Genomic DNA, 16,035 nt, shown 5'->3' with positions numbered 1-16,035 from the left:
CACAGGTCCACCTGCCTTTGCCTCCCAAATGCTGAAACTGAACATACCCAGCTGGTTTTTCTACAGAAAATAAGTCCTTAACTGATATATTACTTATCTTCATTGTTTTTTAATTTACATGAATATTATGCCAGTTTCCTCAGCTTCACACAAATCAGAGTCACCTGGGGAGAGGGGGCTTCCACTGAGGAGTCACCTCTGTCATTGGCCTCTGGGTGTGTCTGTGGGCTATTTTCTTAATGGCTGATTGATGGAGGAGGGCCCAGCCCACTGTAGGTAGTTGGGCAAGTATTCCAAGGATATATAAGAAAGGTAGGGAGCAAGCAAGCCAGTAAGCAGTGTCCCTCCAAGCAAAGTAGGCCAAATATACACACCTGCAGTTCCTCTTTGGAGTCAAAACTGCAAGCCAGATGTACCTGCAATCTGAGCCCTTGGGAGGCTGAGGTAAGAGTCCTGGAGAATTTAAGGCCAGCCTGGCTACATAGCGACACCTTGTCTCAAAACAAAACAGGATTTTCCTTCTAACAATCCCTAATACTGCACACGGACTTTGTTTCTTTACATTAGACTGTTACTTCAGTAAGTACTCATCATGTGAATGAATATTCAATAACCTTTTCAGATTTTTTTCTATTATGAATAATGATGTTGTTAATACTCTTGTTTATATACCTTACTAAACACTGTCAAGTTTCTCTGCTGTGTAAGCATACCCAAGAGTGTGTGCTGGGAGATAAGTTTAAGGTATTCAATTTTCTTTCTTTTTTTTTTTAAAAGATTTATTTATTAGGTACAGTGTTCTGTCTGCATGTATGCCTGTATGCCAGAAGAGGGCACCAGATCTCATTACAGATGGTTGTGAGCCACCATGTGGGTGCTGGGAATTGAACTCAGAACCTCTGGAAGAGCATCCAGTGCTCTTAAACTCTGAGCCATCTCTCCAGCCCTGTATTCAGTTTTCTTAGCTATTTGGTTAGTGTTTGCTTGCTTGATTTACTTTCTTTTTATCTTGTTCTTTTTCTTTTTAAACACGAGTCTTTATTAGCCACAGCTACTTGAGGGGGATGAAGCGTAGGAGTGGGTGGTACCAATGCCAGGCTGGCCGTACTTCACCAGCTTGTAGGTGATGGAGAACTCACCCAGGTAATGGCCGATCATCTCTGGTTTGATCTCCACCTAGTAGAAGGCCTTGCCATTGTACAATCCCACCATGCTGCCTACCATCTCCTGCAGGATGATCATGTCCCTCAGGTGGGTCTTCACCACCTCGGACTCCTCCATGTGCGGCGCCTCCTTCTTGGCCTTTCTCAGTCACTTGAGTAATGAGTGCTGCTGGTTCAGGCGTCGCCTCTGTTGGGCGCTGTACAACTACATCAGCGGCTCCTAGGCCATGTCCAGCAGTTGGTCCCGGTCCATGCCACGGTAGGTGACCTTGCGGAAGGTCCCTTCTGTCCACTGCTCCACTTCAGTCAACTTGGCGGCATCTGGGAGAAGGATGCGCTTGATTTACTTTCAACTTTCAAAGTCCTTTTCTTTAGGTGTGTCTTGAGGTAAAAGTGTAGAATCGGACCACTTCTTAAATGTCCTTGGATAGTCTTTGGGTACATCTGGAGAAAATTTTGTTTTAATATCAGTTGTGATTTATGACATATGTCTATCATTTTATATTTTTTGTTTGACTTCCTTACCTACTTACATTTTTTCCCCAAGTATTACAATTTTCTTTTTTTTTTTTCTTATTCCTTTTTTAAAAACTTCAGCTTCTTTGGAAATCGAATAATCTAATTCTAGTATTTAAAATACTGGATGATGGTGGTGCACACCTTTAATCCCAGAACTCTACAGGCAGAGGTAGACGAGTCTTTGAGTTCGAGGCCAGCCTGGTCGACAGAGCAAGTTCCAGGACAGTCCGGGCTACACAGAAAAACCCTGTCTCTAAAAACTGTTTTTGTTTTGTTTTGTTTTAACGGTAGTAGACAGAACTCCAACTAGCCCTAAGATTATCTTCTGGGACGACAAGATAGTGGGTAAGGCTCTTGCTGCCTTTAGCATGATCCCTGGAGATCTACACAGTTGAGGGGGAGTACTTATTCCAGTAAGTTGTCTCTGACCTCTTACATGCGCGTCATGACCTCTCTGATATGCGCACACACACAATTTTTAATGTAATTATTTCCCCCTTTTATAATTTTCTTCCTACCCCTCATGGGTGTGGATAGGATGGTGAATGTGATAGATGCCATATTTGAGATTAAATTATAAGAGAAGGGTGGGGTGGTTTTGAGCTAATCAAAAAGGAAATTCTCTGGATGGACCTGTTTTAATCAGGTGACTTCTACAAAGGACTGGGGCACCCTAGAGGAAGATTCAGAGATTTTCCTGCTGGCCTGAGAAAAGGTAAGTTGTCTATGAAGAGGGGCAGTCTTGCCAGCCCCTTCAGCATGGGCTGAAGCCTGCTTGGGACCACAAGAAACAATTCTGCCTATAACACAAACCAGAGAGAATCACACCAAAACCCCAACTGCTGTCTTGGAGACTCTGGGCAGAGATTCAGTTGAGCTCCTTGTGGACTTCTGCCCAATTCAGGGAAACTGAGGCACACAATGTTCTGCTATATTTGTTGCACCTTGCTTTGCAGCTCTAGTAGCCAGCAATCACCTTCGAAATTTCAGCATTTAATATCTTTAATGTTTGAAAATCATGATCTTTCCATGTAGAAAATTTCAAAGATGCTAGGACAGGTTAGCATTTTACTAATGCCTTACTATCTAGGTGTTTTAACCCACAAAACAAACTGCCATGATTTTACTTAGTAAATTCACTGAGATTTAGCCACATTTACCATATTGCTTCTCTCTCTCTCTCTCTGTGTGTGTGTGTGTGTGTGTGTGTGTGTGTGTGTGTGTGTGTTTGAGTTTTGGATATTTATCATTCTTGTTGTTCTCACCATTTTGATTTTATTTATCTTTAATTTTATTCAATTGTTTTATTATTTTGTGTGTATAGGTGCCTTGCCTATAGGTACGCTGTGCACCACTTACGACGTACCTGGTATCCAGAGAAGCCAGAGAGGGTGTCAGATCCCCTGGGACTCTGGTTGCAAAGAGATGTGAGCCACCAGGAATTGAACCCACGTCCTCTGGAAGAGCAACAAGCTTACTTAACCACTGAGCCATCACTCCACCCTCTACTTAAATATTACCAGCATCGTTTGTGTAATATGGGTGTGGGTGCCTGTGCCGCAGGGTACTGTGGGCTCACAGGATAACTTGTGGAGTTGGCTCTCTCCAGCTTCCTTCATACGGGTCTGGGGATCAAACTCAGGTCATGCGGCTTGGGTGGCAGACACTTTGCCTGCTGAGCCTTCGACTCCGCTGTCATCTCATTTTTAAGAATGGCATTGTTAAAGGGACTTAAATTAATTTTCCTGAAAGTTGACTAATCGGCACTCCTGAACAGAAGCAAGTGGGCTCCCCAACATCATTGCCCTGAGTCCCTAGGAAGCAGGACCACAGTGTCCATCTTCAGGCCCTGGCCAGACGGAGACAGATGGCACTTGGAGGGACCCCTAGACTGTCTGTTCCTGAACTCTTCTGGATTGTTTGTAGCAAAAACAGGGAACGGAATCCGGAATCTTTACTTTAGCTATCCTCTTGGAAGAGTGAAAGGGAGGAGCTGAGGAAGGCGATGCCCTCTGACTCAGCCTGTCTTCTCAGCTGAGGAAAGCGGCTTTCCCTCTTCCGCGTGGTTGTCTTGTGCCGTGACCCCCTCGCTTCCAGGCCTCGGAGGGCGGCTGTTTCCGCAGCTTGGCGGAACAAGCAAGCAACAGACCAACCAAGTCAACTATTGCAAGTCTCAAAGTGGCTTTGTGTAATTCCTGCAAAAATAATAGACTCGGAGATTAGGTTACTGAGGACCAAGAGCTGAAACCAGGGCCAGCAAGATGGCTCCGGGGACAAAAGCACGGCCAAGCCTGACTGGACTTTCTGAGTCTGGTCCCCAGAACCCATAAAGAGCTAGAAAGAGAAAATTGACGCTTGTAAATTTCCCTCTGATTGTCCCACATGCTGTAGCACACGTATGCCCAAGCACACACACACACACACACACACACACACACACACACACACACACACACTGGATTTAATAAGATACATTTTAAAATTGAATGCCATAAACATCTTATTTCAGGAGAATATATGCATCTCCCTATTGGTAACAGTCTACTGGGTTTGCCGCAACAGAACACCGCAGGTTGGGTGGCATAAATGACCGCGATGAATTTTCTCATGCTCTGAGGAGAGTCGAAGATCAAGGCATCCAGAGATGGTTTCTGGCGAGGCTTTGCTCCCTAGTGTGTCAAGGAGGGGCTACTGTTTGGGGCTGTGAACTGTGTGATGATTAATCTTGCTTGCCAACCTGATGTGCTTCAGAATCACCATGGAAACGTACGCCTCTGGGTGTTTCCATGGGGGACGATCCAGCCATGTTCAGCTGAGGAGAGAAGGCGCACCCTGAGTCGGAGCAGCTCTATACTGCGGGCTGAGGCCACAGTCTGAATAAGAAGGCAAAGCGGGCGAATCACTCGATCCGTGGACCACTCTAAGTGCCTTGTTTCTCCTCTGCTGTTTCCGTCTTGACACCCTAGACTTGTTCCTCTTTGAGCGCTCTGCGAATGAGAAATGATAGGGAGCCCATCTGAGCTGTGACCTAACGTTAGAAACAGTCCACACAACAAAGACACACTTCTGAGCTTCTTCATGTGATGTGGTTCGTCCCTGCTCAAACACTCACACTCACTCTTTCAAAACTCCTGGTTTTGTTGGCTGGTTGCCTGCTTTCTGGCACGGACCTTGCTGTGACTTTTTTCTAAGCTGGCACTCCTGGGAAACAAAATTTAAGCAGCCCCCCCGCCACCGTGCGTGCGTGTGTGTGTGTGTGTGTGTGTGTGTGTGTGTGTAAGCCTCTTTAAAGTGTGGGGCAGGGACCTTGGTGTGCTCACCCTAGCCTCAGCATGGAGGCTTTCTGTCACCCAGAAGTAAACTTTGCCCCACTCAGGGACCCTCCTCTGGCCCGTCACTTCAGTGGCCTTGTTGTCCCTCACAGTATACCAGTGTCTTCAGTGTAACATGTCACAGAATATTGCAGACATCACCAGGGAACTTAACAACCCTGGTTACCATCACCACGCCCACAGGCAAGGAGACAGGGACACTTCCAGGAAGGGTTTGTTGTTGTTCTTTTTGTTTTTGGTGGTGTTGTTGAACTATGCAGCACTTTGGATTCTTTTAGTTTCATTCTGTTGTGACACAGACACTCTGACCAAAGCAAAGGACTTATGTGGCTTACATAGCCATGTCATAGTCCATCACCGCGGTAAGCCAGGTAGGAACCGTGAAGGAACTCTGCTTCCTGGCTCCCTCTGGGGCTTCTTCTCTGGCTTATGCTTAGCTGGCATTTTTATACATCCCAGAACCCCTGCCTAGGGAACCGTGGCTTCCAGTGGACTGTGCTCCCCGTCATCAATCATCAATCAAGACATTCCTTCACAATCATGGTCACACTTGTGAGCCTTGTACCTGAGGAGGACAGAAGAGGGTGTTGAATCCTAGAACTAGAGTTACTTATGGCTATGAGCTGCCATGTGGCTTCTGGGAATTGAACCTGGGTCCTCTGGAAGAGCAGCCAGTGCTCTAACCACTGAGCCATCTCCCCAGCCCCAGTGATTATATAATTTTACGTGCTGCTAATTTTCAACATGTTGAGGCTTTGCATTTATTCTTCACTGTGTTTGTCTTACTTTGGAGATTCTCAGGACATTAATGATGACATCTCCATAATGATAGCTTGGAAAAGAAAAGCTATTCCCAGGATAGTCACATGTCTTGGGAAAACTAATCAATCAGCTCAAAACCTGGAGTTGAGTGTAATGGAATCCCGTGTGTTTCTGCCTGCTCTTAAGGACTTGATGGGATCCAAAGCAATGTTCAGATAAGCAACATGAAATTATGAAATCTGCAGAAGTAGTCAAGTGAATAGAATTGTAAATGTCCTAAGGGTTGAAGTAAGTACTCACATAGGCTAGGTAAGGCTGTATGCAAGGAAAGCAGAGCTTAGCATGCTATTTCACTCCAGAGTACAGCAACAGCTTTTCTCCTGAGTGCCAGCACATGGGCTCTGTGTAGAGAAAACTCTCTGTCCTAAGAAATCCATTCAAAGATATTGACGGGGGGCAGCTTTTTATCATTCCATCTCCCTCAGATGTTGAACCTCGTAACATTTTGGGACTTAGAACGCATTCCATGAACTCTTGAGAAAATGCCCTTCCCAGACCTCTAAACTTAAAAATACCACAGTAACATTTTATGGGTGTGGGCCTGAGACACAGACATCAGGTGACTCATCATCACAAGAGTCAGAGTTTGGACTCAGCCCACTCTGGGTCTCCAGTCCAGTGACTCCTTCCTGTGGACAGCCTCTGCCAAGAAATGAGTTCATCAGCAGTCCGAGGGCAGAAATATCACTTCACTAATTTGCTTTTCTTTTCCCTTGCTTTTCTCTACAGAGACCGAGGTAGACCACACTTAGCCTATCAAATAGAAATGGTGTTTATGTTTGTATAGGTTATATACGTGCATGCACACACATGTTAAATTTCTAAGCTGCTTAAATTTATTCCCACTCAATCTCCATTTCTCAAGAAGTTTCACCTTATTTTTAAAACAGTAATTTAGGGACCAGTGAGATGGTTGAGAGGCTCAGGACACATGATGCTAATAAGCCCAAGAAGCAGAGTTTGATCCCAAGGATCCATGTAAAAGGAGAGAAGGAGCTTCTGCAGCTTGTCCTATGACCTCCACACACATGCACACATACTTGTGTGCACACAAATGAATAAACAAACAAATAAATAAATGGCAATAAAATTTTTTAATTCATTTTTCTTTGGTTTTCCAGCCCAGGCTGGCCTGGGACTTGCTCTAGAGCCCAGTCTGGCCTTGAACTTACTTGATCCCCTTGTTTCAGTCTCTCGTGTGCAGATTGTCATGTATGAATCACCATGCTTGCCTACCTCAGACACACACACACACACACACACACACACACACACACACGCACACACGCACGCTGTTATTTTAGTTTTCTCTTGTTTGTTCATTTGGTTTTTTTTGAGTTTGGGAATTTCGGGTCTGGTTCACTTTGGTTTTGGTCTTGGTTTTTCAAGACAGAGTTTCTCTGTGTAGCTACCCTGGCTGACCTAGAACTCATTTTGTAGTCTGGGCTGGCCTTGAACTTACAGAGATCCACTTGCCTCTGCCTCCTGAGTGCTAGGATTAAAGGCCCTTATACCTGGTTCTCCAAAAATGTTTTTTAAAGAATAGTTTAATTCAAAATTTTAAGCTAGCCAAATGGTGGTGGCACACATCTTTAATCCCAGCACTCAGGAGGCGGATCTCTGTGAGTTCGAGGCCAGTCTGGTCTACAGAGAGAGATCCAGGACAGCCAGGGCTGTTGCACAGAGAAACCCTGTCTCGAAAAACACAAAACAAAACAACAACAACAAAAAAGCTAAGTAGATAAAATATTTTCAAGAATTCATTTTATTTTTAATTGTGTGTGTGTGTGTGTGTGTGTGCACGAACACACAAGTGCAGGGTGCCAGCTCTCCCTGGAGCTAGAGTTACAGGTAACTGTGAACCACTTGGCATGGGTGCTGAGAATCCAGTTGGGTCCTTGTAGTTGGTTGTATCTTTTTACTCTTTACTCTTTGAGGGGGCCCACCACCCAGGCTCCCAAATAATCACAGAGGCTTATTCTTTCTTATAAATGCCCGGCCTTAGCTTGGCTTATTTCTAACCAGCTTTTCTTTACTTATATTATCCCATCTACCTTTTGCCTCTGGGCTTTTACCTTTCTCTATTTCTGTATATCTTTTCTTTCCTTCTTGTTCCGTGTCTGGCTGTGGCCCTCAGCATTCTCCTCTCCACCTCCTTTTCTTACTCCCTAATCTTTCTTCCCAGATTTCTCCTGCCATTTATTCTCTCTGCCTGCCACCCCTGCCTAGCCCTCTCCTGCCTTGCTATTGGCTGTTCAGCTCTTTATTAGACCCATCAGGTGTTTTAGACAGGCAAAGTAACACAGCTTCACAGAGTTAAACAAATGCAACATAAAAGAATGCAACACATCTTTACATCATTAAACAACTATTCCACCACATAAATGAATGTAACACATCTTCAACTAATATTCCACAACAGGTTCTCTGCAAGAGCAGCACAAGCTCTTAATCTCTCTATCCATAATACAATAAAATTTTAAAACTCCATCAGTTGTGTTGACTCTCAATAGCAATCTCAGCAAACAGGAGGCTGATACAGGAGGACTGCTCTGAGTTCTAGACCAGCCAGAGCTACATAGCAATGAATGAATGAATGAATGAATGAATGAATAAATAAATAAATAAATAAATAAATAAATAAATAAATAAGTAAATAAACTTAAAGGACAGTTCGGAACAGATGGGAGGCTGCCATCCTTTGATGCATAAGGTAAGTACCTATCTCTGGAAGTTCTAAATTATATTTCAGAGAAATTAATAAACGTCCCATCTGTGAAATTACCATAAATTAATCAAGTTGTTTATTCAAATTTTACCTAATAAAACACACTCATGCTTCTATGACTGGAGTCTTGCTTTTCTGATTATAAATGACTGTGGTGAACAGCACGGCATAGCTTCTTGAACAGATCTTGCTAGTGTTTCGTTTCCTTTGTAGCTGTTCAAAATGCTTGTCAAATTACCATGTGACCTGGCAGAAAATTCTAAATGAAGTTAGCATTTCATTTATATGATGCTGGACAGTCTGTTTTTCTACTCCAAATTCAGAGCATTAAGAAATAAAATGCAGAATTGTAAAGTCTTATTAGCCACATAGCAAAGATTTACTAACTCCTCTTAGCTGCATAGTTATCCATCCAAACCAAAGGCAAATTTGGCTTAGTCATCTGAAAGGTTAAAGGAGAGAAGTTTCTTTTGCCAGGAGTGAACAGTAAAATAAATCAGAAAATACTGACCTGGCACCAGGAACCTGTGTTCAGGAGGGTCTGCCTTGGAGCCAGGCATAGAGCATCAGTTTATGGGGAGAGAAGCAACCGCTCTCCCATGATTCCTACCTGGAGTCAAGTTCATTAAAAAGATCGAGTCGAAGTGGGAGCAAGGCAGCCTGTTGAACGTTCAGTAACACTACATGCCTCGTTTTTAAAACATTCAACCTACTGTTAGTGTGATGTGATGTGTGTCTGTAGTGTAGGTGTGCACAAGCCATGGTGCATGTGTACAGGTTAGAGGACAACTTTCCAGAGTTGGTTCCAGCAGTGGGGCCCAGGGATTGCAGTTCAGGCCATCTGTTCGACTTGGTGGAAGTGCCTTTACTCTCTGAGCCATCTTACCCATGGCCTATCTCTTCCTTTACTTTTTAAAAGTATTTTATTTACTTTTATTTTATGTGTAGGGACATTTTGCCCTCATGTATGTATGCACACCACATATACAATTGGTGCCCATGGAGACCAGAAGAAGCAGCCAGATCCCCTGGAACTGGAGTTACAGATAGTTGTCAGCCTCCATGTGGGTGCTGGGAACCGAACCTAGGTCCTCTGCAAGAGCAACAAGAACTTCTAACTGCTGTTTCGTCTCTCTAGCCCCAGCCCTACATATCTCATGGTTAAAGAAGTGGGAATGGGGGATGGTACAGAAGAGCTAAGGCAGCCTTCTGCCAATTAACCTAAGGGGAGATCCTTGAAAGGCAACTAGAAAATCAGATGAATCTATTATGGGTAGCAAATTGGCAATCTAGATTATTCTTTGGGTATCCTGCCATTAGTTCACTTATAAAATATTTGGAATCAGTGCACTTGTTAAACATTATATCAACCACAGAGCAGGGCTTCTGGTCTAATAGCCCAAGATTGTTTCAAGTGTCCCTCAACTATCTGCACAAAGTCACAGCAGCCCACTAAACTAATATATCTCTCCCCCATTCTGCTCCTCTGTAAATGCTGGTCTCCCAATCTGCTAGCCATTAGAAGAACTTACTGGATAATAATGATGAAAGGCTTGTATCATCAGAAGCCTTAATGTACTTATTAGTTGTGGGATATTATTCAAAGAAAGAGAAACTATTTGGGGATCTGTTTTAGTTAGGGTTTCTATTGCTGTGAAGAGACACCATGACCACAGCAACTCTTATAAGGAAAAGCGTGTTATTAGGAGGGCTAATTTACAATTCAGAGGTTCAGTCCATTAGCATCATAGTGGGACATGGTGGCATAAAAACAAACATGGTGTTGAAGAAGCAGGCAACAGGAAGTGGTCTGAGACACTGGGCGTGGCTTGAGCATATATGAGACCTCAAAGCCCACCTCCACAGTGACACTCTTTCTCTAACAAGGGCACAACTGCTCCACCAAAGCCACACCTCCCAATAGTGCCATTCCCTTTGGGGGCCATATTCTTTCAAAGCACCACAGGGTCCATCTAAAGATGAGACTCAGAAGAAAGTTTCCATTCAGTGGAACAGTGAAGCATTCAGAGAGGAAAGCCCTCTGCATGTCAGTCTAGACCAGTGTCTCAACCTTCCTGATGCTGCCACCCTTCAATACAGTTCCTCACGTTGTGGTGAGCATGGACCATAAAATTATTTTTGTTGCTACTTTGTAACTGTGATTTTTCTACTGTTATGAATCATAATGTAAATATCTAATACGCAACGAAAGGGGTCACAACCCACAGGTTGAGAACCACTGATCTACAAAGAGCATGAGAAAGAATAAAATAAATGGAAAGTAGTTGTGCCCTAAATTATGATAATCTCTCCTTGTGCCAGTCACACACATATATATTTTAATAAGGTGCTTTCAACTAACAGTCTGGACCCTACATAAAAATCCAAATAATTTAATTTAAAAAAAATTTTTTTTTTTTGAGCTGAGGATCGAACTCAGGGCCTTGTGCTTGCTAGGCAAGCGCTCTACCATTGAGATAAATCCCCAACTCAAAATGTTTTTAATTATTTGAAAAAATCAACTCAGTTCCCTACACAATTTTACTATTTAGCCACACTCAAATGTAATAATAACAGGACTTGCTAAATTATCTCAGAGAAGATACAATTGTCATGGTAAGAGGACAATCAGTATTAGAATCACAGAGAACTCTACAAGACAGGTTGTGGTGGACAGAACTGGACCCTAGAGTCAGACAGGCCCTGCTTGGGAAACTGGGCCTTCTCCTTGCAGACTCTGTGACCTTCAGCCAATTATTTAAACCTTGAGTTTCAGTTTCTTTGTCTACAAGCAAAGTAATATATCTCTAAACACCCCCACAGATCCTTAAGATAGTGTTCTTCTAATGCCTTTGATTAAAACTATACTACCACTTTAAGAAAAAAATCCTGATGAGATTTTGAGCATGTTCCTTGTGGAATCGTGCTATACATTTTTGTATTTACAGAGGACTGAGTGGAGTTCTTTGATGTAGGGGATGCTCAAAACAGACATTTCCAATGAGTTAATTTTTCTCAATATTTCTCCTTTTTCTTCCTTTTTTGGTATTATTTGACAAAGTTAGATATCACTTCTGTTTCATATCACGGTTTGAAACCACATTTAAGTTCATGAGTGGAATCCAATGATTATGCTTTTGTACGTATAAAGTGGTTGCCTGAGATGCTCATGTTCCTGGAACACAACAATGACCACTCATCTATTGACTACATCAGCCTTTGTTCAAAGCAAAGCTGCAATGTTGCAATAGTGACCGTGTAGACTGTAGAACCTAGAATGCTGTTCATCGGGATGCTCAGAGGGAAAGTTTGTCCCCTGACACAGCTTCTCCTGCCTAAAAGCAAGGCCACCTCAGCGAGGCGGTGGTGGCATATACCTTTAGTCCCAGGCCTCAGGAGGGAGAGGCAGCTAGATCTCTGTGAGTTAGAGGCCAGCCTGGTCTACAGAGGGAGTTTCAGGACAGCCAGGGGTACACAGAGAAAGGCTATCTTGAAAAACTTAAAAAAAAAAAAAAAGCCAGACCACCCCAACCCAAAGGATCTATCGTAGCTGTTGCTCTGTTCTGACTTCTCACAAACAGGAGACTTGGGATCGAGATAAATTCATCTTTTTATTTCTCTTTCCTGAACCCTTTATTGAGGATGGTACTGTCATATTGAAGATGGCAGTATCTCTAAAAATTAGCATTTTTACAGAACTGAGCTTTGCTCTATATGGGCAAGTTCATACACTTGAAACCTTGGTGCCTCTCAACTCTCTATCCACATTCTCTTAAGCATATCCATCTGGTCACTGACTCTAATAATCTTCCTCCTGATGGCCAACATTAATCCCCCTTCACTATTCACAGCATTCTACTTATATCCATTCTCTTATCAGTGGACCTGGCCTGGTCTTCCTACTCCCTGTACACCATTCACCATAGGCATGGCCTCCTCCAAGGAAGAGTCGTTCTCAACTAGGGTACATCTCTACCGTCGGAATCAGAGTTCCTGGATCATTGAATAATAGCTGCACCATTTTCCTACTCACTCAAACTAAAGCCTTGGAATCCTCCTTCACTATGCCGTTTTTTCTTCATATCACACACTATTTAATCAGCAAGCCCAGTCAGCTCCACTTGCAACAACTAAAAGAGAAGCCCGGTGCAGTGGCACACGTCTGTGATCTCAGCACTTAGGAGGTACATGCAGGAGGGTCAAGTCTTCAAGACTAGCTCTGTCTAAATAGACAGTTCCAGGCTAGCCTGACCTACATGAGATCCTATCTGATGATGATGATGATGATGATGATGATGATGATAACTGTAGAGTTAGAAAGTCCAGGCATGGATGCTTATGTCCCCACTTCAAGTTAGGAAGCAATCGAAAACAACTCAAAAGATAAATGGAAATAAAACATTACCTTTACCAAATATTACCTGAAAAATGGAGCTGGCATCCATACCTCCTTCTTCTACCTGTGGGTAAGAAGACAGCATATTAATGAACCCACAGCTATTTCAGGCTTCCATTTAGACCCAGGCCACATGGGCCATGGTGGGGTGGGCATCCCTGGATGGGCAGAGCTAGACGGAGAGCTGCTCCGTTGAGACTTCACAACAGGGGAATAGACCAAACATGCATGCATGGGGCAGGGAGATCTGGAGCGGGGAGCGGGGACAGCATGATGGCATCCCCCAGTACTGCCTGCTCCGCTGTTAGACTGACACATTCTCAGAGAGGGAGAAGGATGAGTAGAAAGACCACCAGGCTCCCTGCAGGTCACAGGCAAGATCTGTCCTTCCACTCCATTGGGTTTAACCATTACTCGTGGTATGGCTGCCCCCTTTGAGGGACATGATTGAAAACCTACTCAGACAATCCTAGTCCCGCCTTCAAACAACTACACCCACAAAGCCAGGCCTGGCTCTTCTGGGATCCTGCTGGCTGACATTTATTAGCCAGAAGACACTAAAACGGGTCAGAATAATACATAAATTATTTGGAAACCTGTGTTCCAAGCTGGAAGTCCCCTTGCTGTTCTGTTTCCCTGCTCCATGTGCGCTCACATGATCCAGTGCAGCTCCTCAAACGCTGGCACCGAGATGAAAATAACAACATAAAAACAGACCAGTCTTAAAAGTGCCAGCAACATACAAAGTCCCAGATTTGAATATTCACTGCCTTTGTAAATGGATTTCCCTGGGAGGAAATTAAAGTTAAAAATTAAATCTGCATGCAAATTAATCCAAACATTCTAGAGGTCAACAGAATCAAAGTCCAAAAATCTCACTCTCCTGAGCTTGGGACTTGAAAATTCAAAGAAACTGAACTTGATCCAAACTTTAGCCTCAGGTCTTTGCCCTGCCTAGTCTCGGCTGCAAGGGTTGGGCTGTAGGTAGAGCTGGGCAGTACACAGACTCTCTCATCCTCAGAGGCACGGACGGAAGTCTTGAAGGGTTTTAGAGGATGGATGCTTCTTCACTCTTTCTTCTGTTTGTACTGTTCAGTACACTAAAGTTTATCACCGCCTTGAACCAAACCCAGCACATCTAGAAAACAAACTAATATTATCTAAAGCAGAATGTTTTCAGCGCCCAGGATTTGGGTTGCCCAAGTCACTGGCAATAATTAAACGGGACTAGATGGGAGGAGGTCAGAGTCGGAAAAGAGCTTTGAGTTAACCTCTCCGTGACGCCAGCCAGTCTGGGATAGTCTCCATAGCCCAGTCTCTGCTTTTATGATCTGAATCCCACGTCCTGACGCGTGTCTACATCTGTTAGTGGGGATGGGGCTGAGATCTCTAAGTAGCCCTCTCTCTACGATAATAGAATTGGAGTCAATGCCATCTTCTTGCAGAGTCAGAAGCAGCATAAACCACAAGGCTTTTGTTTGATTTCTCCTTGCTTTTCTGTTTATCTGTAACTCGGATTCCCTTTATCCAAGCCTCATCAATAACCCATGAGCAAACCTTTTCAGGAGCCTGAGCCAGAAAGGGTGTTTCTGTCAGCAGGAGCCGGGAACACAAAGCTCCCCGCTGCAGCCACCTGCAGCAGTCTGAGCATTTCTGCTCAGGGAACTCTACTCTTCCAGCATTTGTAGTAGCCTGGAATTCTTGGCGTGGTGTCTATTCAAGCCTTTGGCCAGTGACTCAGCAAGATGTAACCCATTCCTGGCACCAGAGGTTCCACTGGATGACATAAGATGTTTACTTGGGCATGTGTTCCTTATTGTATGGTGACTTCTCTTAGATTCCTTTCATATCCGTATATATTTTAGGGCACTTCTACAGCAGTAGGTTTCTACACAGCTTTTCCAAAGTCTTTCAGTATCAATTTCCCTCTCCACATCCCCTTCTTCACCCCACCTTCCTATCTCCCTCCTCATTTAACCCTCCTCGTCTAGTTCCCCCTTATCTCTCTAAAACACTGTATTTCCCTCGCTTGGAAGAGTCCCTCCTCCCTGCTGGTCTCTTAGCTAATATAACCTCTCTTGTTATTTGGATTGAAGTACACATAATCGAGGCTTAAAACTAACACCCACGTGTCAGAACTGAACATGCCATGTTTGTCTTTCTGGGTCTGGGTCTGGGTTTCACTCAGGGTGATTGTTTCTAACGTCATCCATTTACCTGCAAATTTTCTTAACAGCAGAATAATATTCCACTGTGTAACTGTATGGAATTTTCATTATCCACTCATCAGGTGATAGACATTAAGGCTAGTACATGCCTGGTTCTCAGGGAGGCCAGAAGAGAGCATGAGATCTCCTGGGACTGGAGTTACAGATGGTTGTGAGCTGCCACGTGAGTGCTGGGAATTAAACCCAGGTCCTCTGCAAGAGCAGCCAGTGCTCTTAACCACTGAGACAACTATCCAGCCCCTACTGTTCCCTTTTTTGACAAATGACATTGTACAGTGGTTCCAAAGGTTTCTTGGACAGGATTTCAATCTGATAAGGTAGAACCATGGCTCACAGGAGTTTCACAAGGGCTGAGACCTGTGGCCTGTCCTTTACAGGAAATGGGGCTATTTGTGAAATTCCTTGAAAATGGCAAGTTTGCAGTTCAGGAAGGATAAAGGCATGTAGCCCAGACCTTAAGCATAGTTCACTGATATTTTTACATTCTTTAAGAAAATTTTATTATGTTTAATTGTGTGTGTGTGTATGTGTATATGTGTGAGTGTATGTGTGTGTATGTGTGAGTGTATGTGTGTGTATGTGTGAGTGTATGTGTGTGTGTATGTGTGTGTATGTGTGAGTGTATGTGTGTGTATGTGTGAGTGTATGTGTGTGTATGTGTGTGTATGTGTGTGTATGTGTGTGTATGTGTGAGTGTATGTGTGTATGTGTGAGTGTATGTGTGTGTATATGTGTGTATGTGTATGTGTGTGTATGTATGTGTATGTGTGTATATGTGTGAGTGTATGTGTGTGTATGTGTGTGTATGTGTGTATATGTGTGAGTGTATGTGTGTGTATGTGTGTGT

General features: G+C 43.7%; 1 pseudogene; it reads right to left on the bottom strand.

The window, feature by feature from the left end:
* Positions 1-1,051: 1,051 nt before the first annotated feature.
* Positions 1,052-1,467, bottom strand: LOC118586379 (annotated as a pseudogene).
* Positions 1,468-16,035: the final 14,568 nt, after the last annotated feature.

The sequence above is a fragment of the Onychomys torridus genome, chromosome 6 (genome assembly GCF_903995425.1).
Source record: "Onychomys torridus chromosome 6, mOncTor1.1, whole genome shotgun sequence".
In the NCBI taxonomy this organism is placed as follows: domain Eukaryota; kingdom Metazoa; phylum Chordata; class Mammalia; order Rodentia; family Cricetidae; genus Onychomys; species Onychomys torridus.
This window is presented reverse-complemented; position numbering and strand designations above follow the sequence as displayed.